Below are 25,276 nucleotides of genomic sequence, written 5' to 3'. Positions count from 1 at the left end.
TCCAGAAAATGGAAGACCTCATCCCTACACTGGTACAAGGTGAAGGTGGAGAAGGTAATGTTGGAGGCTGGGAGAACATAGAGGAACAGGAAATCATGGTAGCTTAGTGAAAGGAATGAATCTTTAGAGCTAGCAAAGGACAGGACAAAGCTGGGTGCTGCTACTCTGGACTTTGCTCAGGGTTGTTGGTTTGAATTTGAATATGGGAGGCGGCTATTCAGATGCAGAGGTGCTCCTACTTAGCCCTGTCATACCTGGCAGACAAGCCCTAATAAGAGTGAAACTGGCCCTGGAGTTCTTGAGTTCCAGTTCAGAGAGGACCCAGCCTTGCAGTTTGGTTTAGACTGTTCCCATTTTAGAAGGGTCAAGACTGATTTGCATATGGCTGATGGAGGTGGCATGTTGTGCATAATAACAATGGCGTGGGATGTGGCCCAAGTAAGTGGCTAAGATTACTTCAAGCAAATTTCCTCCATCACGGTTTTATATGCTTTAGTGTGTTGCCGTAAGTGGGACGGGTATGCCCACATGTGGGTGTCATGCACACTGCACCACTTTAACCAAGTTATAACTGGCAGACAAGCCATAATACATACATTACTGTCCTGAGTTTCTTGAGTTCTGGTTCAGAAAGAATTTGGCCTTGCAGTTTGGTCTGGACTGTCCCAATTGGTTCAGGCTCAAGGCAAATTACTTATGGCTCGGTCCAAACCGAGGTGGCATGGTTTGCATTGTAATAGACTGGGATGCAGCCCAAGTAATTACTAGTGGCTAAGATTAATTCAAGCACTTTAACCATTACTTTTATTTATGCTTTAGTTTGTCACCCAAAGCGGGGAGTTTGTGCCTAAATATTCATCTTGTGCAGAGTGTGCTACTGGGACCATGCTTTACATGGCTGATGAGCCGTAATAAGTGAGAAACCTGTCTTGGTTCAGCCTGGACTGTTTCCATTGGAGCAGGGTCAAAACTGACTAGTAGATGCCCTGTGCTTATGATCACTAGGCACCAGGTCCTGTACTTATGATTGTGAGGCACTTAATAATGCCCCTATCGGTATGTTTTAATCCCCCAATGGGTCAGGCGGGGGCATGCCGCTGTAATCCAACTGACTCAAAGGGGTCTAATCACATAGTGCTGAAAAATGTCGACTAGTGAGTTGGATGTGACAATAGGTTACACTTTGCTTTAACACCCACATATTGAGCATTTTTACCCATATCATAAGCACCAGAATTAAGGGATACCTTGGTGACCTACATGAATTCTTGTGTGTACCATAGTAGACTCCAGTAGGTTACATATCGAAAGTGCTCTCTCGAAATTGATAGAGCCCATCCTTGTTTATAGGGAACCAGGATCAGACCCTAGAATGAAACATGACACCAATATGGTGTGTGATGGTTAAAATAAAAACAACACAGGGTATCTGGTCAAGGAATCATTACATAGTCAGAAAATTGATTACAAAAGTATTGTATGATGACTTTGTGCTGGAAGTTCCAAATTGGGAGTAAGTGCCCTATACCCTATTAAAAGCTCTAACTCCTTCCCAGATCTATTAATGATCTGAGTGTCCCTTCTTAGACATTAATTAAAACATTCCATCCATCCCTTTTTTGTATGGTTCATTATCCATTTAGAATTAATTTAAGAATGACAAACTGTATTTAGCAAACATTTGCATCAGTTGTCATTTTAGCTATATTTTTCATATCAATTTCCACACAGGGATGTTTCTTTAACTCTCAGTGTTCATCTCGTCTCCAGTAAAATATAGTACATTTTTTAGCTCCGAATATGTTTGACACATGAGATAACCCAGCGTCCATTGATCTCTGCACATAAAAGCAATCTTAAGAAAAAAAGTCAAGGTGATGGCCCCTGGGAAGGGCACTGTGAGTGTGCTCTTATCTATGGCAACTACTCTTCCCACGGCAAAGTTGCACTGGGTGCTGAATCATAATTGAGGCGCAGGTAGGAAAAAAATGACATTCTTAGAAGAATGTGTATAGTTCTTCGCATTAATCAGGCGAGGGTGGTTTGTGTCAAAAAGGCAAGGATCTTAGATCTCCACAGCGTTGAGAGAGTGCCTTTGTAATAAGACATCAGTGGAAATGCCGCCATCTTCTGAACCTGTGACCCCTCTGGTCCCTCCTTGAGCATGCTTCATGCGAGGGGAGTTAGGGATAGGAACTACTGTATTTTGCTGCGTATTGTACAATAGTACGGATATCTTTATCGATATAATGCTACTCTTGCTCTGCAGGAGTTTTATAGGGGAGTTTATTTTATTGCAGCATGTCATGCGCCTGAGTACTCTGGTTTTAACAAGTTTCCGGGTCATCTTTTCAGTGTGGGTGGTTGGTAGAGTGTTGTACGCAGTATGTCCCAGCGGGAAATGGGGAAGTTAATGTGTGAGGTTCGGACAATGCTTAAAACATCATGCGGCATACCCCCCTGCGCATGAGCATGGAACGTTCCAGAGAGTGTGTGCGCAGACCTGCTCACCAATTGGCATAGATCATCAAATACCTCTTTTGCTTATCTAGATGTTTTGAACCATCTTTTTAATGACATCTGCAGAAGGAGGTGATGAAAAACAAATATTGAAGTTGTCTAAAAAATGCATATTATTGCGGCTAAAAGAATGCCTAAAAATACATAACTACAGGTTAATCAGGATAACGAACATCTCAACAAAATAATTGCTGGTTCTAAGAATATATTTCATTTACACTTTGTAAGTGATATCGACAGCTATGCTCTCCGGGATGTAATCACATTAATGTTACTCTAACAAATCGAAGATTGCTTTTAAACATTCATATTTTGCCACATTAAGTGATAGTGGTAATTAGTTTTTGTACTCAATTTATGTTGCATTAATTTACAAATGTGACTAGTTGAGATAAAAACCTTAATTGAGATTTGAAGCCCAACATAGGAAGTACCTACTGAAGCGTAAAGTGATACAAAATGAATCATTTCAATACATTTTAAGATACATATTTATGTGCTCCTCGCCTTCCTATTATTTGATATTATTCTTCTCGTTGAATTCGGCTTAAGTTGCCTTGATGCCAGTGAAATTTGGTTTGAAGACTGAACATTTCCTCAGCATATTAGAGAGCGTATCAGAGACCCCTTGAACGTCTCTTCAAGGTCGACAAGCATGCAACTCTCGTAAATAGATTTTCAGATTTCAGAAATAGGAGGTGGAACAAAAATGGTTGCGTTTATCTAAAACATGGAGTAGCAATAGAGAATGTTAGTAATCCAAACAGGAAGTGGCGCCCTAAGCGGACCAGTTCCCATTTACAAAGCTGGGCAGTCTCTCATCACCATGGGCGTCTGCAGAAATTTATCCAGGGGGGGGCAACATTTTTACTTCACCTTCCTCCAACATGATGTGTGCCAGGTGGGGCACAAGAAACACTGGGGCGCAGGAGGAGCCATTGGGTCCGCGGCCTCCTGCAGGATGGGGCCAGTGCCGACGCCAGGAACTGCTTCAACAGGACGGCTCTGCAGGTGGGTGCAAGGTGGGTCACCGGAGGGATGGGGGCGGGTGGCGTCCGAGGGCTGGGACTGCTGGGTCCTCTCAGGGACCCTGGGGGTCCGGGCTGCATAGGTCGGGGGGAGCGGGGGATCACCTGTGACCGACATCTGCAGTAACCCGTCTGGGTTTTTAAGGAGGTGTTTAACCTATGGATTTGAAGCTGCAGAAGCCAAGGAACCTGTCCAGAGGAGCTGAGCGGGAGTGGAGGGTGCCCTTCTGAGGGTGCTCGTCTGATGGCTGGTGCCCGCAGAGCTCCATGCGCTTGAAGCAGAAGCCCCACCAGCGCCCAGGTGTCTGGCGCTATATGACGTGAGTGAATAGAAAGTGCACCCCTTTTCCATGGACAGCTAGCTCCAATGTTGTCACCCACATATTATGTATCACTGCCAGTGTGTGTTCCACTAGGGTTGCCCCCCCACCCCTCCGCTGGACAGCACCGGGTGGTGAAGGGAGGGCCTACTGTAACTGCGCAGTGGCATGACTGCTAAATTCAGGGCCTCCCCCCAGGCAAACACACAAAATATTATATTATTCAAAGACCACACAGTCACTGTCTTTAAATAAGACTAACAGGACACATATCCCGTGCAGTGTACCAAAACCATTCCCTACCACCTGTATATTCCATGTCATTTCTATACATAATAGTATACAAGTTAATAAAACAGCAAAAGAGCAAATAATTAAAAACAACAGTTCATCACATGTGTACTGGAACCTTTGGGGGGAGATGTAGCTGTTGAAGTTAAGATGCAGGGCCGCAGCCCAAGCTCACATTCCTACAGGCGATGAAGTCAAACAAATTATAGCAAATTGTCTGGTGTGTAGTAATCCATCTCATGGACTGGACTGACTAGAAATGCCCATGCTGCCTGCAAATACCACCTGAACCTCCTGGTGGCTGTAAAACCTGAGGCCTGGTGCAGTCCATGGTTGTTGGTAGCTGAGAAATATGCTAAATTTCATTGGTAGTAGCATAGGGCTCAGCTGCCAATGACATAACGCTCGCATTGAGTGACCCCGTGGCATGGCCGCCTGCGACCTGCACCGCCTGGTGTGACTCGTTATGGCTGGGCCGTGGTCGGGCGGGCGCCATTGTTTTTGGTAACATCGAACGCGCTTGCACCCACTCCTGCAGCCCAGTGTCACCCATTGGGCTGCTGGAGTGCATTGCCAGCGTTAGTGTGTTACTAAAAAGAATGGCGCCAGGCCACCCGCGGCTGCCACCCACATGGCACCATGGCACGTCACCAGGTCCAGCAATCACGAGTACGGCCCGCACCTCGTAGGCCGGGCACCATTATATTTGGTAACATCGGACACTCCTGCAGCCCAGTGTGTTACTGGGCTGCTGGAGTGTCACTGCCAGCATTCATAGCTGCTAATGTTTCAGATTGCTATGTAATGTGTGTCATTTTCATATTTACAGTGTAATTATGAGTGGCGTTTCAACGAGTATGAGTGACACTTTCTTGCGACAAAAATCAAGCAAGGTAGACAGGGGAAACAAAACAATATAAAAAATTAGACCGATTTGAGCAATGAAACACTCTAAGAAGATCTTAAAACTGGTGCAAACGCCTGCGGCGGCTGACTCATATTTACAATGAAATTATGAAAATTTCACACATAGCAAACTGAAACCTATAGTGATTTAACTAATTTGTGCATTCTGGGAGTTGTGGTATTGATATGCCTCAGTGGACCACTTTGTATAAATACACTTAAAAACAAAGATACCTAAAACGAAAGCCTTGGATTGTAAACATGGTGTCCTGCTGACGGTTGAATGGCTGACGTCCTACAATTCCAGTTCCTCATGTGTGCAGGTGGTGGCGTCTAGCGCTCTTTTTTAACAGAATGGGACACATTTTTCATTACTTAGACTTTACCCGGAGTAAGAGAGATAAAGACAGAGAAAGGAAAAAGAAGAAGAAAAGGGAAAACAATAAAAAAGGGGAAACATGGATGAAAAAGAACATGTAGGAGAATAAAACTAAAGACTAACAGTGTGGGGGTGGTGGAAAAATTGCATTTGTTATCCACAAGTCTAGGCACCCCAGCTTTCAGCTGCTCCTGCAGTGATTCCATAAGAAAACTTTGAACCCCTGTGCTTATTATTATTTTTTAAATTAGGCACTGCCTCCATCTTTACCTAATTTTCAAGAGTTAAAATTCCATGTCTTCCTAGTTCAGGGTGTCCCTGCCTTGTGGATGATTTGTCCTCCCTCTCTGGGAGGCTTGGCCTTCCCAGGTGCTCTGTGTTAAGGGCTCCCCAACTCCTTCCCTTCCAGAGATTGGGTTACCATGTCACAGTCTTTTGTCTGCTGATCTTTTGGGTACGATGTGACACGCATCCGACTTCTTCGTCCCCTGTGCCCCGGGATAATCTCCCGGTTTTAAAAGGCCTCAATTTCCCTGGCTTTTCTATAGCGGCCAACTCGGTCCTCGGCTGTGGGGAACACGGAGTGGGGCTCGTGGCCTCGCTGATGCCTGTACAAGGCCACTGGCCACCCCAAGAACCATGCGAGGCAGGAGAAAAGGACTGCGTGGGTGGAGGGGGTCCAGAGATGGCAGGCTGCGGAGAAGAGAAAACAATCCTAGGAGTGTCAGTCATGATCGGGCTGTCTGTCTGCAGCTGAGCCTCACTCGAGAAAAATGAGCTTAATGCTGAGCTGCCCAAAAATTAAGCATTTCTGCATTTCGGCGACTGAAACAGTTGAGCAGTAGTATAAGCCACTAGGGGCCAGATGTAGGTAAGTAACATTTACCGAATCTTAATTACCGAAAATTGCCGAATTTTACCGATTCGGTAAATGTGAGGGGTTGGTATGTAGGGAATCCAGATGTTCCCTTTTACCGAAATGGTAAAATTCGGTATTTACCGATTCGGTAAATACCGAATCGGTAAAGCCTATTGATTCCTATGGGCTTCAAAGCCCATAGAAATCAATAGGCTTTACCGATTCGGTATTTACCGAATCGGTAAATACCGAATTTCACAAGGGTGCAGGGGGTGTCACTTTGACACCCCCTGGCACCCCCTAAACAGGATTGGGTGCCATGTGGCAGGCATACAAGCCCTAGGGGCAGGTCTGCCTGCCACATGGCATAGGTGTGCATGCACACATGTGCATGCACACCGGAATCGGTATTTTACCATGAGGTTGGATTTCATGGTAAAATACCGATTCGTTAAGCCCTTTGGGACTCAGAAGAGTCCCACCCACATATGGAATTTACAGAATCGGTAAAATTACCGATTCAGTATTTTACCAAATCGGTAATTTTACCGATTCTGTAAATGTAGATTTACCTACATATGGCCTTGGATTTAGGCCCCTACATACCGATTGGCCATTTACCAGTCGGTAACGGCCGAAATCGGCCGTTACCGGTCGGTAAATGGCCTGAAACGGCCACCTACATCGGGCCCTAGGTTTGGTAAGTAACCAGACTCTTACTTTTGCAGCAGCTGCTTCCACCGAGCCTGCTCCTGCACTTGTAGCTGCAACGACCCGGACTGATGGGCCAGCCTGCCCCGATTACTTTCCCTGCAGAAGCGCCGGCCGAATTCCTGGCCTAGAGTCGAGGACAGTGCCGGTACAACATTTTGATAATGAACTCAGTGCTGCTGGGCTCACTGCAGTGTATGTTCAGACACCAACCCTTTGGTGGCATACGGGTTCTGGGTGACGTGGTACTTTACTATTTCGGCTCAAGCAAACAGTTATGCGGGATATCAGCACTCCACTGAAATGATCTGCGCATCCGCGCTGGCGAGGGTGAATTAGTTACATTGTTTGTAACCTCACCTCTGCGCAACCCTGAGAGCGCTGAACCTGCCCGCAAGCTGCACACACGGCGCGCTGCCAGCTTTCTGGTTCAGTTAGTAGCGCTGACAGCAGCACCACCATGGAGCACCACCAGTACGGCCCGCACCGGACGGACCGACGATCCGGGGGGGGCATGCGCCCCTCCTTGCCCCCTCCTGCGGACGCCCATGCTCACCACTGTAAATGCAATCCCATTTAAAGGTGTCTTTCCACTTCAAGGCAGGTCAAGCTACCACCGTAAAATTTTGAAAGCATTCCTCGATCAATGACTGTAAGAACAACCAGAATTTTACAGCACACCACTCTCTGAACATTTTAGAGTGTGCCCTAGAGAGAGCCACAGAGTCCTAAATTGTCTATCTGACACACATATGGAATACAGCCTACGTAAGTCAAAGCTTAGGAACCATCGTCGTGCAGCGGCTGACATTGTTTAGACCCAGACGAAATTTAAATTACACAAGCGCATAATGTGCGTAATTTCAGGAATTTAGCATTACGTTTATTTCACAAGACGAGATTCCAGAAATTACATAATTATAGCATGCATGTTTGGGAACACCGCAAACTTCCAGGACACAGCAGGCTTATGTTTTCTTTTTTTTTCATGCCATTTTTTGAGCATGAAATGCCCCTTCACTTCAAAAGTTGAAGGCAGGATACGATTTGTGCTAAAAATTAAGTGCTGAATTGTACCTGGTGGTACTAGGTCTATATCGGCTATCAACAATAAAATTAAGTTATGAAAACAAAAAGAGTGCTAAGTGACAGATTAGCATTTCGCATAATTATGTAAAGTTCACATAATTTTCCTGAACTTTTGCTTAATTATGCCTAAGCAAAGTACATACATTTTCAACACTACTACACTATTTTTAATAATCCACCTGTTAGACCTGACATCATTGGCTTGAGTCCCTCCTCCATTTTTTATGTTTGCCTCTACTGTTTACGATGTTTTGCTGGTATATGCTTTGGGCGCCGTGTCACTGCTGATCAGTGCCATAGCGCAAGTGCTCCCTCTGTTAAAATGATGTATCTATTGTATCCATGTTTGGCTTATTTGGTTTACTGTCAGTCCCTAGTCTAGTGCACCAGGAGTGCCGGGGCTTGTAAATACAAATGCCGCTCGTGGGCTTGCAGCACGTGTTGTGCCACCCACAGGAGCGGCCTTGTAAAAGAATGTCTACGGGTCGGTCATTGCGAGACCCACGTGCAGTCTTGCACTGTCACGTCGGCTGCGCAGGTATACCTACTTGCCAGCCCCTCCAACCTTCCCTTAACTTCATGTTAGTCACCCCTATAGTAGGCCCATGGGCAGGGTGCATTGTAAGTGTAAGGTAGGACAAGCCTGACCAAGTTGGCATGTCCTGATAGTGAAGTGCCGCCATCTTAGGGCTTCACTATGGCGAGGTAGCCTGCTCTCCGTTGGATAGAATGGGCCGCCGGGATTATTAATGCTATGATCCTAGCTGGCTCGGAGAGTACGGTGCAATGTCGAGTTTGGTATCCCTGAGCTCGGGGTTTAATTACGCATCCGTTGGTGTGGATGGTTTTTGGACTCTGGGTTCGAAAGTAGTACTTTTAGAAAGTGTCTACTTTCTTGTCTAACCATATCTGGTCTCTGCTGGTCTTGCGTGTGTGTGACAGGAGCTGGGTGGCTCCAAGAGGTCTGGATGAGTCAGTGTGGGATGAGTGGGACATTACGTTGAGAGTAGGGGGAGAGTAGTTGTTGATAGCCTGCCTTGCCTGATACAATGCTGGCTCCACCTCCTGCCAAGCGACTGATGGCTCTGTGCCTGCCATGGACGATCCTAGCCCCACCTCCTGCCAGGAGGGCGATAGCTCTGCTCCTGCCAGTGTCAATGCTGGCTCCACCTCCTGCGGGGCGTCTGAGGACCCAGCCCGGCTCAATGAATAGGCCAGGTGTGACTGCCTGGCTCCACCCACCACAGACCCAGGATGCTGGGAAACCCCCGGCATAGACAAAGGGATCAAAGACGAAAAGGGGTATAAGAGAAGGACCCCTGAACTAGGAAATCAGATCACTTCTGACAAGGAACCCTGTAACCAAGGACAAGAAGCCTGCTGATCTAAAGGACTGCCTACCCCTTCTGCCGGTGTGCTGTTGTTGAGGGAATCCTACAGTGCTTCTTTATTTTTGCCAAGGAACCAGGAGAGAGGAACTGTGTGTGTACTCTCACGCTTGCTAAGAAAATCTCCAAGGACTGGAAGAGTGCCAGTCTCCTGCCGAAGTCACAGGGCTAAAGGACTTCACCTGCTAAAAAGTGCTATCCGCTGGAAGTGTGAATCCAGCACCTCGGAAAGAACCAGCAATCACGACGATCGGACGCTGGGCCCGACCGACGCCAGCAGCAACGCCAGTGAGTAGGAGTACGGCTCTAACTCCAGAGGACCTCGTGTCTGCCCCGCTGCTGATCGCATCAACTGTGTGCCCTTCGACGCCGTGAGCGCTGCTCACTCTGTGCAACTGCATCATCGACAACGCCTGCTGTGGCCTGATCGACACCGAAGACGCGACGCCGGATTGCTCGACGCCGCTGATCATCGTGTGCTTCATTTTCCTAAGGTACTGTGTTGTTGGGGGTCCGTGTGACTCCAGGCCCGGCGCAGCGCTCCTCGCGGTCGACGCCGAACCTGTGGATTATCTTTGCCCCAGCATTGTGTAGCTCCCGTGTGAGTTACCCTGTTGCTAAGAACTGTGTTTCCAAGAAGAAGATTTGCTTGATATAAAAGACTCTTGTGCTAAAGAAGAAACTACCTTTGAACTTTCCTTTTTCCTTCCCGAACGTATTTATTCCGCTTGTGTACAGTTTTGCCGTTATTTGGTCTTGTGCTAAGTCTTATATAAAGATACTTATTTTTATAATACTACTGTGTCGTGTCCATTTGTAGTGTATTCACTGTATTACTGTATGTGGTCATAATTGCTTAACACACAGCCTCTGAGATAAGCCTGTTCTGCTCTGCCAAGCTACCAAGGGGGTGAGCAGGGGTTATCGAAGGGTGTGATCCCCTTGCCCTGACTAGAAAAGGAGTGTCCCTATTTGTCAGAAGTGTATACCTCTGCCAACTAGAGACAGCCGGTTCTAACATTGGTGGCAGCCGTGGGATTTGGACCTTGCATTTGTGACCCACGTACAGTGATTAGTGTGCGCTACGTAGTGAAAGCAGACCATAACGCAGTCACAATCTGATTCGGAAGGATCCTATTTTTGTTCTCCGCTTTCCTGAAACTTGATTTTCTGAACACTGCCAGTTTAACCATGAGTGACAACGGAGTCACTGCCCCTGCTATCGTTGTTGTTGAAGAGTTCGAGAGGAGTAAGCTAAAGAGATACAAGAAAGATGAGCTGAAACACTTTTGCAACCAGTTTGAAGTTCCTACCACCGGCCTCTCGAGAAAAGATGATTTTTATAAAGCATTGCAGGCCTGGTGGGAATCCAGAAATCCCTCTGATGTGGTGGTGGTACCCACAGAGGAAGGGGATGAGGAGGTGCCAGTGAATGGACCTGTGCCCTCTCCCGGAAGCAGTGTTTCCTCCAAAGGTCTTTCCCCTGAAGAAAGAGAAGAAAGGGCGAAAGAGCGAGCTTACAACATGGAGATGGCAAGGCTAAAGATAAATGGGCAGTTGGAGTTAGAAAATGCAAGAGGTAGAAGGGAAGCTGATTTAGAGATCAAAAAGTTGGAGTTTGAACGAGAGAAGTTAGCTTTGGAGCGTGAAGCCAGGTTGAGGGAACTGGATATCCAAGCTAAAAAGTTAGAATTGAATCCCTCTGGTGGCAGCATTCCATCCGAGCCTGCAGAAAGTAAGTTTTACTTCCCGAAAGATGTGATCAAAGATTACAATAAGAATGAAGATATTGGTCAATGGTTTAAAGCATATGAGTTAGCATTGTTGGCCCACCAGGTCCCTGAGAAGAATTGGGGAGCGGGGTTGTGGGGTCGCTTTGTGAATGAGGGAAGAGATACCCTGTTAGACATGCCTGTTGCGGATAGGATGTCGTATGCTCATATGAAAGATGCTTTAATGTTGCGATATGGTTTAACCCCCGAGCAGTACAGACAAGCTTTTAGAGAATGTAAGAAGTTGCCTGGTACGACGTGGGTTGAATATGTGTCTTATTTTTGCAGAGCCATGGATGGTTGGGTAAAGGGCAGCAAAGTGGAAAGTTATGAAGCTCTCTATGATTTGTTTGCGTGGGAGCACTTGTCTAATAACTGTTTTCCAGAGCTGCGCCAGCACCTGATTGATAGCAAGATATCTAACCCTAGAAAACTTGCTGAGGAGGCGGACCGCTGGGTCAGTACCAGGGTCCACAAGGGTCCAGTGGGAGACTCAGCCAAAGGTGGGCAGGGTCCCCAGCAGAAGAGTGGGGGGGACAAGGGTAAACAGAAGGAGTCTCAGAAAAGGCCCCAAAGTAATCCCCAAGGGAACCAAGGGAAAGGTTCCCAGCCTCCCCCTGAGAAGAAGCCAGGGGCCCGACGGGTAAACCTGTTCATAGGGGCCCCCTAACCTGCTACGGTTGTGGGCAGGTGGGACACCGGTTTTATGACCCCCAGTGTCCCAAGAAGGATTCGAATGCACCGCCGCGTGCACCCCCTCGTCAGTTGGCAAGTGTAGCCTTGGGAGGGGAGGAGATGGTTGTCCATGGTGGGAGGGGTCCCGCAGAAATGTCCCTGGTCTCGCTAGGAGACATGCAAATGGTCCCTCCACCCCCTCTGCCTAGTAACACTAGTAAATATAGGCAGTGGGTGACCATTAATGGCCATAGAGTGGAAGCTCTCAGAGACACCGGAGCGAGTGTGACAGCTGTCAAGTGTCACTTGGTGTCCAGAGAGCAGGTGGTTCCCCACGCATTCTACCCCGTGATAGCTGCCGATAACTCCCAGAAAGAGTGTGAGGTGGCTCAGGTTTCCTTTGAATGGGGGGGAGTTTCAGGTACTCTTCAGGTTGCTGTGAGGCCCGCCATGCCTGTCGACTGTCTCCTGGGCAATGATTTGGAAGACTCCCCTTGGGCTAAGGTGGAGCGAGCGGCGCACTTGAAAATGTTGGGTGTGCCAGAGTGGGTGTGTGCAACCACTCGATCCACGACAGCGAGTAAGGGTGTTGATGGGGTCCCGGAGCCTGAAAGTACGGCCCAGGACCCAGCTGTGAAGAGAAGAGGCAGGAGGCGCGGGAAACCGGCCCCCGTTGTTCCCGTGGTCCAGAAGGAGGTAGACCCTAAGGGGGATGCCCTGGAGCCCACAGGGGAACAAATTGCCGAACTGGGAGATCTGCCCGAGCTGACCCACTGGCAGCAGGATGGTGGTCCCTCCAGGGAGGAATTCTGTGCGGAACAGAAGGTGTGCCCTTCTCTTGTGGGCATGAGGCAGCAGGCCTCAGCCCAATCCTCAGGTGATCAGTCAGGGTCACATTTTGTGTACTGGGAGAACGACCTCCTGTATAGCGAGCCTAAGGCTGCTGAGCCTGGGTTAGCCCGTGTGCTGGTGGTACCCCAGCGCTTCAGAGCCTTCCTACTGGGTTTGGCTCATGACGTACCGTTAGCTGGACATCTGGGGCAGGACAAGACCTATGACAGGCTTGTCACCCATTTTTATTGGCCTCAGATGCGTAGGGATGTAGACATCCATTGCAAGACTTGTCGCACTTGCCAGGCAAGTGGGAAAAGCGGAAGGAAGCAGAAGGCTCCCCTCCAACCTTTTCCGGTGGTCAGCACCCCCTTTGACCGGGTGGGTATTGACATTGTTGGGCCCCTGGACCCCAAGACAGCCCTGGGCAACAGGTTCATCCTGGTCTTGGTGGACCATGCCACGAGGTACCCGGAGGCCATCCCTCTCAGGACAGTGACGGCCCCGTGGTGGGTCGGGCACTGATGGGTGTTTTCTCCCGGATGGGGTTCCCCAAAGAGGTGGTGTCCGACCGAGGCACCAACTTCATTTCGAACTATATGAAGTCTCTGTGGAAGGAGTGTGGGGTAACCTACAAGTTCACCACTCCTTACCACCCTCAAGGAAATGGGCTGGTTGAGAGATTCAACCGGACCCTGAAAGGCATGATTATGGGTCTTGAAGAACCAATGAGGCGGAAATGGGACGTCCTCTTGCCATGCCTGTTGTTTGCTTACCGTGAGGTGCCGCAGAAGGCTCTAGGGTTCAGCCCCTTTGAGCTCTTATACGGTCACCCGGTAAGAGGACCTCTGAGTCTGGTCAAGGAAGGCTGGGAGCAATCTCCCAGGAAACCTCCCCAGGATGTATACAGCTACATGCTGGCCTTTCGGAACCAGACTCGGCGCTTCAGAGAACTTGCTCAGGCAAATCTGGAGGCCAGCCAGGAGGAGATGAAGCGATGGTACGACCGGAATGCCACTCTGGTAGAGCTTCAGCCTGGTCAGGAAGTGTGGGTCATGTCCCCTGTGGAACCTTCTGACAAGGAACCCTGTAACCAAGGACAAGAAGCCTGCTGATCTAAAGGACTGCCTACCCCTTCTGCCGGTGTGCTGTTGTTGGGGGAATCCTACAGTGCTTCTTTATTTTTGCCAAGGAACCAGGAGAGAGGAACTGTGTGTGTACTCTCATGCTTGCTAGGAAAATCTCCAAGGACTGGAAGAGTGCCAGTCTCCTGCCGAAGTCACAGGGCTAAAGGACTTCACCTGCTAAAAAGTGCTATCCGCTGGAAGTGTGAATCCAGCACCTCGGAAAGAACCAGCAATCACGACGATCGGACGCTGGGCCCGACCGACGCCAGCAGCAACGCCAGTGAGTAGGAGTACGGCTCTAACTCCAGAGGACCTCGTGTCTGCCCCGCTGCTGATCGCATCAACTGTGTGCCCTTCGACGCCGTGAGCGCTGCTCACTCTGTGCAACTGCATCATCGACAACGCCTGCTGTGGCCTGATCGACACCGAAGACGCGACGCCGGATTGCTCGACGCCGCTGATCATCGTGTGCTTCATTTTCCTAAGGTACTGTGTTGTTGGGGGTCCGTGTGACTCCAGGCCCGGCGCAGCGCTCCTCGCGGTCGACGCCGAACCTGTGGATTATCTTTGCCCCAGCGTTGTGTAGCTCCCGTGTGAGTTACCCTGTTGCTAAGAACTGTGTTTCCAAGAAGAAGATTTGCTTGATATAAAAGACTCTTGTGCTAAAGAAGAAACTACCTTTGAACTTTCCTTTTTCCTTCCCGAACGTATTTATTCCGCTTGTGTACAGTTTTGCCGTTATTTGGTCTTGTGCTAAGTCTTATATAAAGATACTTATTTTTATAATACTACTGTGTCGTGTCCATTTGTAGTGTATTCACTGTATTACTGTATGTGGTCATAATTGCTTAACACACAGCCTCTGAGATAAGCCTGTTCTGCTCTGCCAAGCTACCAAGGGGGTGAGCAGGGGTTATCGAAGGGTGTGATCCCCTTGCCCTGACTAGAAAAGGAGTGTCCCTATTTGTCAGAAGTGTATACCTCTGCCAACTAGAGACAGCCGGTTCTAACACCACCCATCATTGTTTTTTCCAGCAACAGCATCCGCACTAAACTTTGATCCCCGACAACACGCACAGCGCATATTGCTTGAAACCAAAGCAGTCACTGAAAGAGGTGGTATGCACACCATTATTTGTCAAAATAGTCAATTGAAGTCCATAAATGTTCACACAAACTATACCGATTGCGTGCGAACTGGGCTGTGCTTTGCCCTCATGCACCTTAGACAAGTTTGAACAAGTGTGGAGCGTGAAATTCACTCTCCACACCCAGACGCACTGCATTTTGAGGATACTAGATCCAACTAGTTATTATCCATTTGTCCTTATTTGTATTTATCCAATTTTTTCTCCAAAAGGATTGACATATTTTTCTTCTTTTCTTTTGCTTTATCCACATATTCAACATATTGCGTTTTAGGAAACTTTACCTATTGACTCGTGCCCATCCAGGCCTCTTCATGAATACGGACCCAACGCAAAAAGTAGTTCTGAGCAGCATTTCTTTATTCGTAACCCAATGCATTTTGGGCAATTTCTTGCCCTTCGTCATGGTTAACTGAAAGTCAACAATTACAGAAATTCCATTAATAATCACATAAATCTTAAATTTTCTTTGCACATATTGTATATACTACACATTTCTACAGATCTCATTACGTTTTAAGATTTATGTGAATTTTGTATTTCCTTTTCTTTATTTTCAGTCACAGACCTCTTGTATCAGAAGCGGAGTGCGGTGGTGGCAGCAACCACGTGTTTCCGTGTTCTTGAGGTCTTTTTGAACTTTCTGATAGAGTGGATTGCTGTGGGATATTCCAAGTGTTCTCATATCTGTGGATCATTCATTACTGCAAATCTTTAAGCTGCTTTCTTTTCTTGGTATTGTGTCTCTGGGTAAGAAAAGAACCTGAACAATACTGGAATAATATTTCATAAGGGATCTTATGGAAAAGATTCACATTATCTGACATTTGGAAGCAGGATACTCTTTTCTTGATAAACCTCTGCTTGACTATGGTATGTGTGTTGTGGAAAACTGCTTTTGGATATACCTGTATGATAAAATGTAGTGGTGAAGATACTTATGAGATATTCTCTGATTACAGGTTTTATTACAAGGCAAGAGACAGATTTGAGGATTACTACAGAGTGTAAGGTTGTGATCAGTTCGCAAACAGGTATATAGAGATCTAACGAGACAACATGAGAGTGGTATTATTTCACATGCACTGTTTACATATTTGTCTTTTGTTGTTTTAGGTTCCTTTCCCTGCTGTCCCTTCCCTTTCCTTTCCCTCGCCTGACAGTTTGAACACCTTGTGTATTATATTCAGGGTGTTGGTGACATCAGGAGGTGGACCCTTACTTGCGGCAAGTGGATCCTGCGGAGCAAATCCTGACAGGAAGACCAAGAAAAAAAGGCTTCCAGCTATCACCACACCAAGCAAGCCATGTAATGCATTTACCTCTTGGCAAAAAATGCCCCAACTCTTTAAAACCATACGCGTTTGAGAATCTTATCTGACTATGTGGTATTGTCAGGCCAACATACTTACACTCATTTAACATAAGATAATGGTACCCTAATGGAATATGTTGAGATAAATAAAGTGATTGGAGTTGAGCAACCATCTGCAAAATATTGTATCCAGTTTTCTTTGGGAGCTTTGCTGTCTTAATAAAAGCCAGCAGTTGAGTTTCGGCTTCCAGGATCATTTTGTTTGTAAAAAAAAACCCAGTACTCTCACCATATAATGCTCTTGCTAAAGCATCATTATATGTGTTAGACCTGGCATATTTGGCGTGGTTTCCACAGACTTTTTGCCTCTACCACCTGTATTTTTGACGCTGTGCTGGATTTCGTTTTTTCTGGTTTAGATGCTTTGGGCACTTTGACACTGCTGATCAGTGTCAAAGTGCAAGTGCTCCCTGGGTAAATTGTTATTGTGATTGGTTATCCATGATTGGCATATTTGTTTGTCCAGTAAGTCCCTAGTAAAGTACACTGAGTGTGCCAGGGTTGGTGATTCAAATGCTACCAGTGGGCCTGCTGCACTGATTGTGCCACCCACATGGGTAGCCCTAAAATGGTGTCTCAGGCCTGCCACTGCAGTGCCTGTGTGCAGTTGCTAATTGCCATGCTGACCTGACCAGTGTCCCCACTGGCCGGGCCTAACCCTACCCTTTCTGTACACATTGCACACCCCTATGGTACCCCCCTGGGCAGGGTGCAGTGTATGTGAAAGGTAGAGCATGTAGTAATGTAAGTGACATGCTCTGACAGTGAAATACTGCCAATTTAGTTTTTTACTATTGAAAGGCTATCTTGCCCATAGGCTAGAATGGGGAATGCTGTGTATAATGTTTACCTGCATATCTTCCCATAGGAGCAAGATTAAAAATTAAATTCTAGTATCCCTGAACTCAGAATTTAATAACCCATCTTTTAGGAAGGATGTTTTTTAATACTGTGTTTGAAAACAGAACTTTTAGAAAGTGGCTTTTTTTTTGTTTGACCTTCCAGTGTGCCTTGGCCAGTTTGTGAATTGACTGTCTGGTTTGTGAGCGACAGGGGCTGGGGTGGCTCCAGGAGGCTGAGTGAGTCAGCCCTGGGCTGAATAGCTTCTTCTGCATCTTGAGTGGTGGTAGGGGAAAGCATCTGGGCCTGAATAGGGCTGTGCCTGCCTTCTACAATGCTGGCTCCACCTCCTGCTGGGCGGCTGATGACCCTGCCCCTCTCTCTCAAAGGAAAGAAGGAGTCACGTAAACAGAGTGTTCCAGGACTGACCAGAACCGTTTTGGACTAGGCCAAGACTTCTCTGCCTTCAGAGAACAAAAAGCATATTAGTATAAAAATGGATACCCAGACCCCAAGACATCAGATCATCCTGGAATCAAGAAGGAACCTCTGCCAAGGAGAAAAGCTGGAAGACTGAAGAGGAAGGACTGTCCTGCTGTGTGTTTGTGGGCTGACCTGAAGTTGCTATTCTGCCAAGGAGAGGGGAAGGACTTTGCTGTTGAGGTGTCCCCTTGCTTGAAGAGATCTCCAAGGGCCTGAGAAGAGCTGGCCTCCTGTTAAGAAGTTTCAGGAACAAAAGGACTTCACCCCCAGCTTCCCCCCTGAACTCTGCTGTTTGAGTTATGACCTACCTAGAGTGCTTGATCCATTTGTGGGGCCTCTGGAGGTTGTTGCCTGCAATTTGGGGAGATGGACAAGAAGAAAAGAAGAAGATCTACAATTTGCATGCATCACTCGCTTGCGGAGGGCATCGTAGACAGTGCGAGAGAATTTCAGTCGCCGCGAAGATCATCGCAGCGCCTATTGCCACTCCAAGAATTGATGCATTATTCGCTTGCGGAGCACCTTGCCTCGGTGCGGGAAGATTCCTGTTGCTGCAAATGTTGTCGCAGAGCCTGTCGTCGCTGTGAGAACCGTTGCACCGCTTGCTTGCGGACCGCATCACGTTGCTGCAAACATCATCGCAGAGTCCAATCTCCATCACATCGAGGGGCTGCGGCAGAAGAGGATAAATGCTGCGCCGCGCATCGCCGCTGCACCGAAGATCGTAACGTCCCGAAGATCGTCGCATCGTGTCTGTGCAAGACGCTTCTATCGGAGAATCTGCACCCCAGAATCCATACAGTGACGCATCCATTGTTTTTCAACACTGCAGTTGCCGCTAGGAACTTTTGTCACATCTACAGGTACTTTGGACTAAAACTGACGCAACTGTGGATTATTTTGACGCAAACCCTAGAACTCTTTTAAAATCATATTCTTGAACTGTGTATGTTGGATTTTTGTCGTTTTGGTCTTGTATAGTGTAGATAAAGATACTTTATTTTTCTAAACTGGTGTGGAGTCCATTTGTGGTGTTTTCACGGTGTTACTGTGAGTGTTGTTACAAATACTTTAGACATTGCCTTTGATAAGCCTGTCTGCTTGTGCCAAGCTACCAAGAGGGTGAGCTGGGGTTATCCAAAGAGTGTATCCCCCTTTCCCTGACTAGTAAGCAAGGGTCCCTATTTGGACATTGGTACCTACCTCTGCCAATTAGAGACCCCCAGTTCTAACAATATGTCTGTACATGGGGTAGCACCATCCCTCCCTGGCTAGCGACTGATGGAACTATGGGGAGTTTTATTCTAGGAGCCTTCTTGCTCCAGACAAAATGCATAAAAAGTGCTTCCGGGCCCGTAAAATAGGTCTCATTTACTTTTATAGGGACCTTCGAAAAAAGAAATGGTGAACTAGACATTTTTTAAAAAGCTACCCTGCCGACTAATGTAAGGGGAAGGAGTGCCCATCTATCCAGCATTGCAACATAGTTCAATTGATAAAGCTGGGAGTAGTTATTCATTGCAAAGATCCCCAAATAAAATATTGGGTTTTAAGAGCAGGCTTGCTGCTGGAAAGAAGCATGGAGATTGCTAACTGAAGTATTGAAAGGAGCAGCTCAGTTTTATTTTGAATAATGCTATAGGCTCTATTCCTTTTAAACTGCTCAAACTAATTCAGCACTCTCTGACAATCAGGTCAGAGGCGAGGTCCTGTGATTCCAGTCCGTGTTTTCGCGCTGCCCGATAGAGCCGCAGGGAGCTGGGAAGACGCCGAGCAAGGACGCCGAGACTGTTGCTCTCTCCTCTCAGCTCTTGCCCCCCCCGCCCGCGTCCCCTTGCTCACATCCTTGGGGTGTGAAGTTGTACCCGGTGCCGAGCACCGCGAATGAAGCTGAAAGTGAGTGAAGCGTGTCGAGGCAAACACAGTGTTTCAGCAATGGAAGGTGCGGAGCGGAGTTGAGTGGTCAGAAGCGTCAGAGCCTGGTTGTCGTGACTGACTTAGCAAATAACCTGGACCGAGGAGCAGATGGTACTTCCCCACTGGATTGCCTCTGAATCCACGAGGAGACGGGTGTCTCTCTTTGAGCCTTCGCCCAGTGAAGCCGACTTTGCCTCTGCGCGTCACTGCCCCAAGCGAGACGAACGCGTGAGAAAACGGCGTCCTCCTTTCAGCCTGCCTCGGAGAGCGGGTAGGGATTTCCTGCATTGCCGAAGGAAGCTCCTTTGAGATGCAGGTATTTGTTGGTTCCCCTGGCGAGTGGAAGACTGCGCTTGAAGGCGCTCTCCTCCCGGGGGCCCGTCTGTGTACATTGTTCATCTTTTGTGGTACTTGCCGAAGGAAGCTCCTTTGAGACGCAGGTATTTGTTGGTTACCCCGGCGAGTGGAAGACTGCGCTTGGAGGTGCTCTCCTCCCAGGGGCCCGTCTGTGTACATTGATCATCTTCTATGGTGCTTGTAAACCCTCATATCGGACCCTGGGGGTAAAACATTGCCAGGTGTTCTTTGCTTTTTGCTCGATACGTGACTGTGACTGTAGCGTGTTCAGTATAGCTTCAAAGAACGCAGGATATGGCGTCTTTCTTTCAGTGATCATAACCTTTGTAATGCCAATGGTGGCTGGCAGGTGTGAGCGCTGTATTAAGCGCTGTGATAAGGAGAGGACCCCTTGGTTTTTTGGCTTTTAAATACAAAAACAAACAAAAAAAACAACTTTGTGTCACCATATCTGCATTTTGTCGTTAAATGCCTGATCTAAAGCGCGGTTGGTAGGCGTGAGCGCTGTGTTGTGCTTTGAGCGCTGTGATAACAACGCCGCCACCGATACTGTTTACGGGCCCCACATTCACTTAGAACAGTCTTTGTACAGCCCGAACCATAGGGGGAATTGGCGCTTGCAAGGCCCTTGAGAATTACATATAGTAAGAGACTATAGGAGAAATGATGAGGACCAGAAACTCTTCCTTATTACAGGCCCAGACACAGGCTAAGCCTCGTCCTCACAGATCGGCCCGAAGACGGAAGGCAAAACTCTTCTACCCCCCCGGAGTAGGGGAGCTTCATCCAGGGGCAGTGCTTCTGGAGGGGAGCCTCGCGGATTCCCCTGGAGCTACCGGTGCCACATCAACTCTCCCAGGCTCATTTGTGGTCCCCCCAGCACAGCCATGGTCACCGAATACCGTACTTTCGCAAACAGGGGAAGAGGGGAAGTGTCTCTCCATTGGTAACTTGAACCTCCGCCCTGGTGCCTTTACAGCCGCCGCTAGGCCCTCAGGGAACAAAGACATAAGATCCTATCTGCTACCCTTGGTTACAGGCTCAGCAGCACCTCCCAGGCCTCTGAGCTGCTTACCAACTATTAAAGCTTCTGAACAGGGCCCGAGTACGACCATGGAGCAGGGCCCAGGGCCTCCCTTATCACCGTTAATAATTACTCTTCAGGGGGAAGATCTTCATAATCTGGCATCGGCTGACAGGGCAGAGTTGAGGCCCGAGCATGACAGTCCAACATCTCTGCCCCAACAAGCATTAATATGCTCTCAACTTATTTCGGTGCCATACGAGTCCCCGAAGCTTGGTGTTGGCAATGGCCCCAGCTGCAGTGTACCAGCATTAGCAAACAGAGAGCACATACCAGAAGAACCTGGGAGCGGTAAGGCTCTTGACGTAGGAGGAGTGATCACTGCATCACCGGCTGGGCAGTTTCAATCTCCGATCTTGTTGACCTGGAGCCCGCCGAATCAAGACGACATGTCCCAGCATTTTCCCCCGACATGTGGAAGGGAGGTCACCCCCCCAGCGTTTGTAGACCATCTCACACTGATAAATGAGACCCTAATATCTATGACTGGAGCAGCAATTATGCATGCCGATAAGATTGATGCCCAGATCAACATCCTACAAACAGTGAACAGTGGCAAATTTAATCTCAGGGGTCGATGCTAAATTGGATCACTTGAACTCCCTGATTCGCAGAGCCCAGGAGAGTACATATCTTAACTTCGAGCCTTACAGTTGCGGTCCAGTTCTAAAAAACCTGGAAAAACATCCGCACATTATGACTACTCTAATCGAAGATCTTAAAATAGAAGCGAGCAGGAATAAGGACTCAAACATCAAGGCACTAGCGCCTGATCCTTCCATAAAAGAAAGCATAAAAAACTCTTTATTAAACGGCACAGCAACACATAATGAAAATCAATCTGCTAGGGTCGAGTCCATACCAACGAACAACGTAAATATCAGAGATGCCGTTCCTACTACATCTCAAAATTCCGAATGGCAGCAGACTTCCACATCCTCTGGTTCAGATCCTCTCAAGAAATTATCAAGGAAAAATAAGAAAAAATTTAAAAAACTGAACAAGTCGATTAAAAATAAATCCATCCGGGAATGGTTGCAGCCCGGGTGCAAATTGCATGGTCAAACAGAGCCACCGGAAACGACAGAGCTTGAAGCATTCCCCATAATAACAGATCGCACGCTCCCGAAGCATGATGTCCTCCATTTATCTAACCAAATAATAAACCAAGGGCTGGCTGTCCCCCTTGTGGCGCCCCGACCAGCCACATTAGTATTAACCACAAACCCTGCAAACGACCCACAAAATACAAACGCCGTGGAAGCGATCCAACCCCGCAGCACCGAACACGAAGCGCGATCAAATAATTCTTTAGCCGCCGTTTCATCAACGTCTACGCAGGTTACGCCTCAAGTGTCACGGGCAGTCCTAGATACAAAGGGCATTAAAAACACTTGGACTAACAATGGGCTTACCAGCGTTCCACTCACGACGACCCCTGATTGAGCTACCGGGGCAATAAGGCATACAGATGCCTCCCTAGCTGGCCTCTCACAGGCAACAGAAGCTGGCGCTCAGGCCGTGGACTCCGTTGCTGATTTAAATAACCCCCAATCGCATGACCAGGAAATAAGGTTATACCCAGAATATGTCTTGCAGAGGAGGTGGGACATTCTTAATCGTAGCAATCTCCTGTTCCTTTGTGCGAACATTCCAGGGTTGGAGGAAATAAAAACTTCAGACATTGAAACCCTTTCCTTCCTACCGCCAGATGAGGATGAGTTAAATGAAACCACGGAGGTAACTTTCACGAGCTCGGCCATGCCAGAGGCCTTAAAAATGCTTAGATCAATGAGAGAGAGAGGACTAGATAGGCTAGACCGTATCCCCTGTATTATGTATATATATATCAATAAGGACTAGCTAGTTAAAGAGGATTTAGGAGACTCAGGTAGGTACGTCAATAAATAAGGAAAAACACTGTTTTCCTTATAAAGCCCTCACCCACCGACCTAGTCGGTGGCATGCTTCATCATCGGGCCCACCACAGTGGCACCGAATGTGCCCCGGGTGTGCTTCAACGCCAAGTGATTGCGGAGCTGGTATGTTGCTGAGTGTGCAGTGAAAAGGGTGAGAAAGGTGAAGTTTTAAAAGCTATACAGTAGGTCCCAGCACCCGAGGGTTACTTATCTTCAATGAACTGGGCCTCTGTTAGCGGATAAAAAAGGCAAGAAGACGTAATTTGGAGTACTAGTTATGACCTCCAACGTCTAGTGTGGTCTACATGTTTCAGCCAGTGCCTTGTAGATTTTAACCGCATCGCTGCTGCGGTGATTTTTGCGCTGTTCGGCATTTTTTAAATTACCGCGATACATGACGAGCTCAGCTCGTCATCCGCACACGTCACCCGTGGCTGATGACGAGCGGAGCTCGTCATCAGCATCGAAGGGGTTAAGCTGGCTTTCCTCAGGACCAAGGCGCTATAACTGTTAGAGGAGGGTTCCCTCAAGCTGGCGTTGAAGCACACCCGGGGCACATTCGGTGCCACTGTGGTGGGCCCGATGATGAAGCATGCCACCGACTAGGTCGGTGGGTGAGGGCTTTATAAGGAAAACAGTGTTTTTCCTTATTTATTGACGTACCTACCTGAGTCTCCTAAATCCTCTTTAACTAGCTAGTCCTTATTGATATATATACAGAGGCCTTAAAAAGCCAGCACAAGCTACTGGAAAGCTGGGGTATAAGGATAAAACCCAAGAAAACACAAAAATATCCTCTGTTCTTAAAAACTCACTCTGTATATATTTCGATGGGAAATAAGGCCCAACCAGCTGAAGAGCCCCCACGCCTGTATGCGCTCTACAAGGACGCCCCAGAACTGGCAACTACACTACAGGGGCACAAAGGTGGCACAATCTCTGGTCACCCTATCAGAACACCAATCAAGATAACTAGGGATTTAATCCAGGGGACACGTAAATGCGCAACACTGGGTCCCGCGAATAAAGACTGGTCCTGGCTCTCGCTTGCGTTAAACTCCAGGACCTAACGGTTTGCGCCTTAACGCCTGGGGCCACTTTCCACAACGCATGAAAAACACAAACTTAAAACCCGCTGAGAAGGCATGGTCCCCGGTGAGACTGAAAGTCATGTCTTGGAATGTTGCTGACCTTAGGCGGTTGCTTCTCAACCAAAACGCGCTGTCATTTATGGAGGAAGCAGATATAATCTGTATACAAGAGTCTTGGCAAACCCATCCGCTCTCCTTGAGAGGTTACGCTGAGTACGGAAAACCAGCAAAAAAGACTAACATCTTTGGTAGACCCTCAAGAGGGATATGCGTCTATATTAAACACGCACTAAATGTGGAATTTGCAGAAATCCCTAATCTTCCGGATTTCCTCCAGGCAGGCATTTTGAAAGGCTGTCGCTTGGCAAACAGTAACCTTTCAATATTGTTAATTAATCTTTACCACAATCCGCATGGGCCATCATCAAACCCGGGCCTGTTGGTACATCACATAGAGTGTTTACTGTTCCAATTCACGGCACTTGAATGTATAATTCTTGGCGATTTTAACACCCATAATATAGGGGTTCTGACCAAACGCAGCCATCAGGCAGGGGCTACTGACGCCCTAAATGATCTATTAAAATCCTACAACCTGGCGACGGCCCACTCAGTCCTCTTAAAGAACAGCCCAGGGCAGATGGTCGGCCCCACATTTAACAACCAAACCACGGTCGATTACATAATATTAAGTGGCAAACTCCAATCACTGATGTTAAGCTTTTCAGTTCAGCCGCGTAGTGATAGCGATCATGCTGCCTTAACTGTCACCTTGAATCTCACCGCGGACCAACGCCACAAGCTTGTATACATCGGAGCGGCTGATGGTGAAGAACTGATTAAGCTGAATCAAATGGGAACAAACCACCATAACCAGATTTAGTAGTTGGGCAAATCAATGGTCAGGCTGGCCATCGAGTGCACAGAACAATGGCGCAATAGAAAGCTGGAATGCCATATCAGATACCCTGGCGATGCTTCTTCGTGGGAATCAGAATAGTGTGTCGCACTGGTATCCTCCCCCTAAATATGGTTATAACATAGAAATTTAAAAAAGTGCCAAAGCATTAAAGAAGGAACGTAAACGGTTCCACAAAAACAGGACTGAACAAAATAAGAAGGAATTACAAGAAGCCACAAAAAGTCACGCAAAAAAGGTGTGGGCC

The sequence above is a fragment of the Lissotriton vulgaris genome, chromosome 3_1 (assembly GCF_964263255.1).
Source record: "Lissotriton vulgaris chromosome 3_1, aLisVul1.2, whole genome shotgun sequence".
Classification (NCBI taxonomy): domain Eukaryota; kingdom Metazoa; phylum Chordata; class Amphibia; order Caudata; family Salamandridae; genus Lissotriton; species Lissotriton vulgaris.
Note: the sequence above shows the minus strand (reverse complement) of the source record.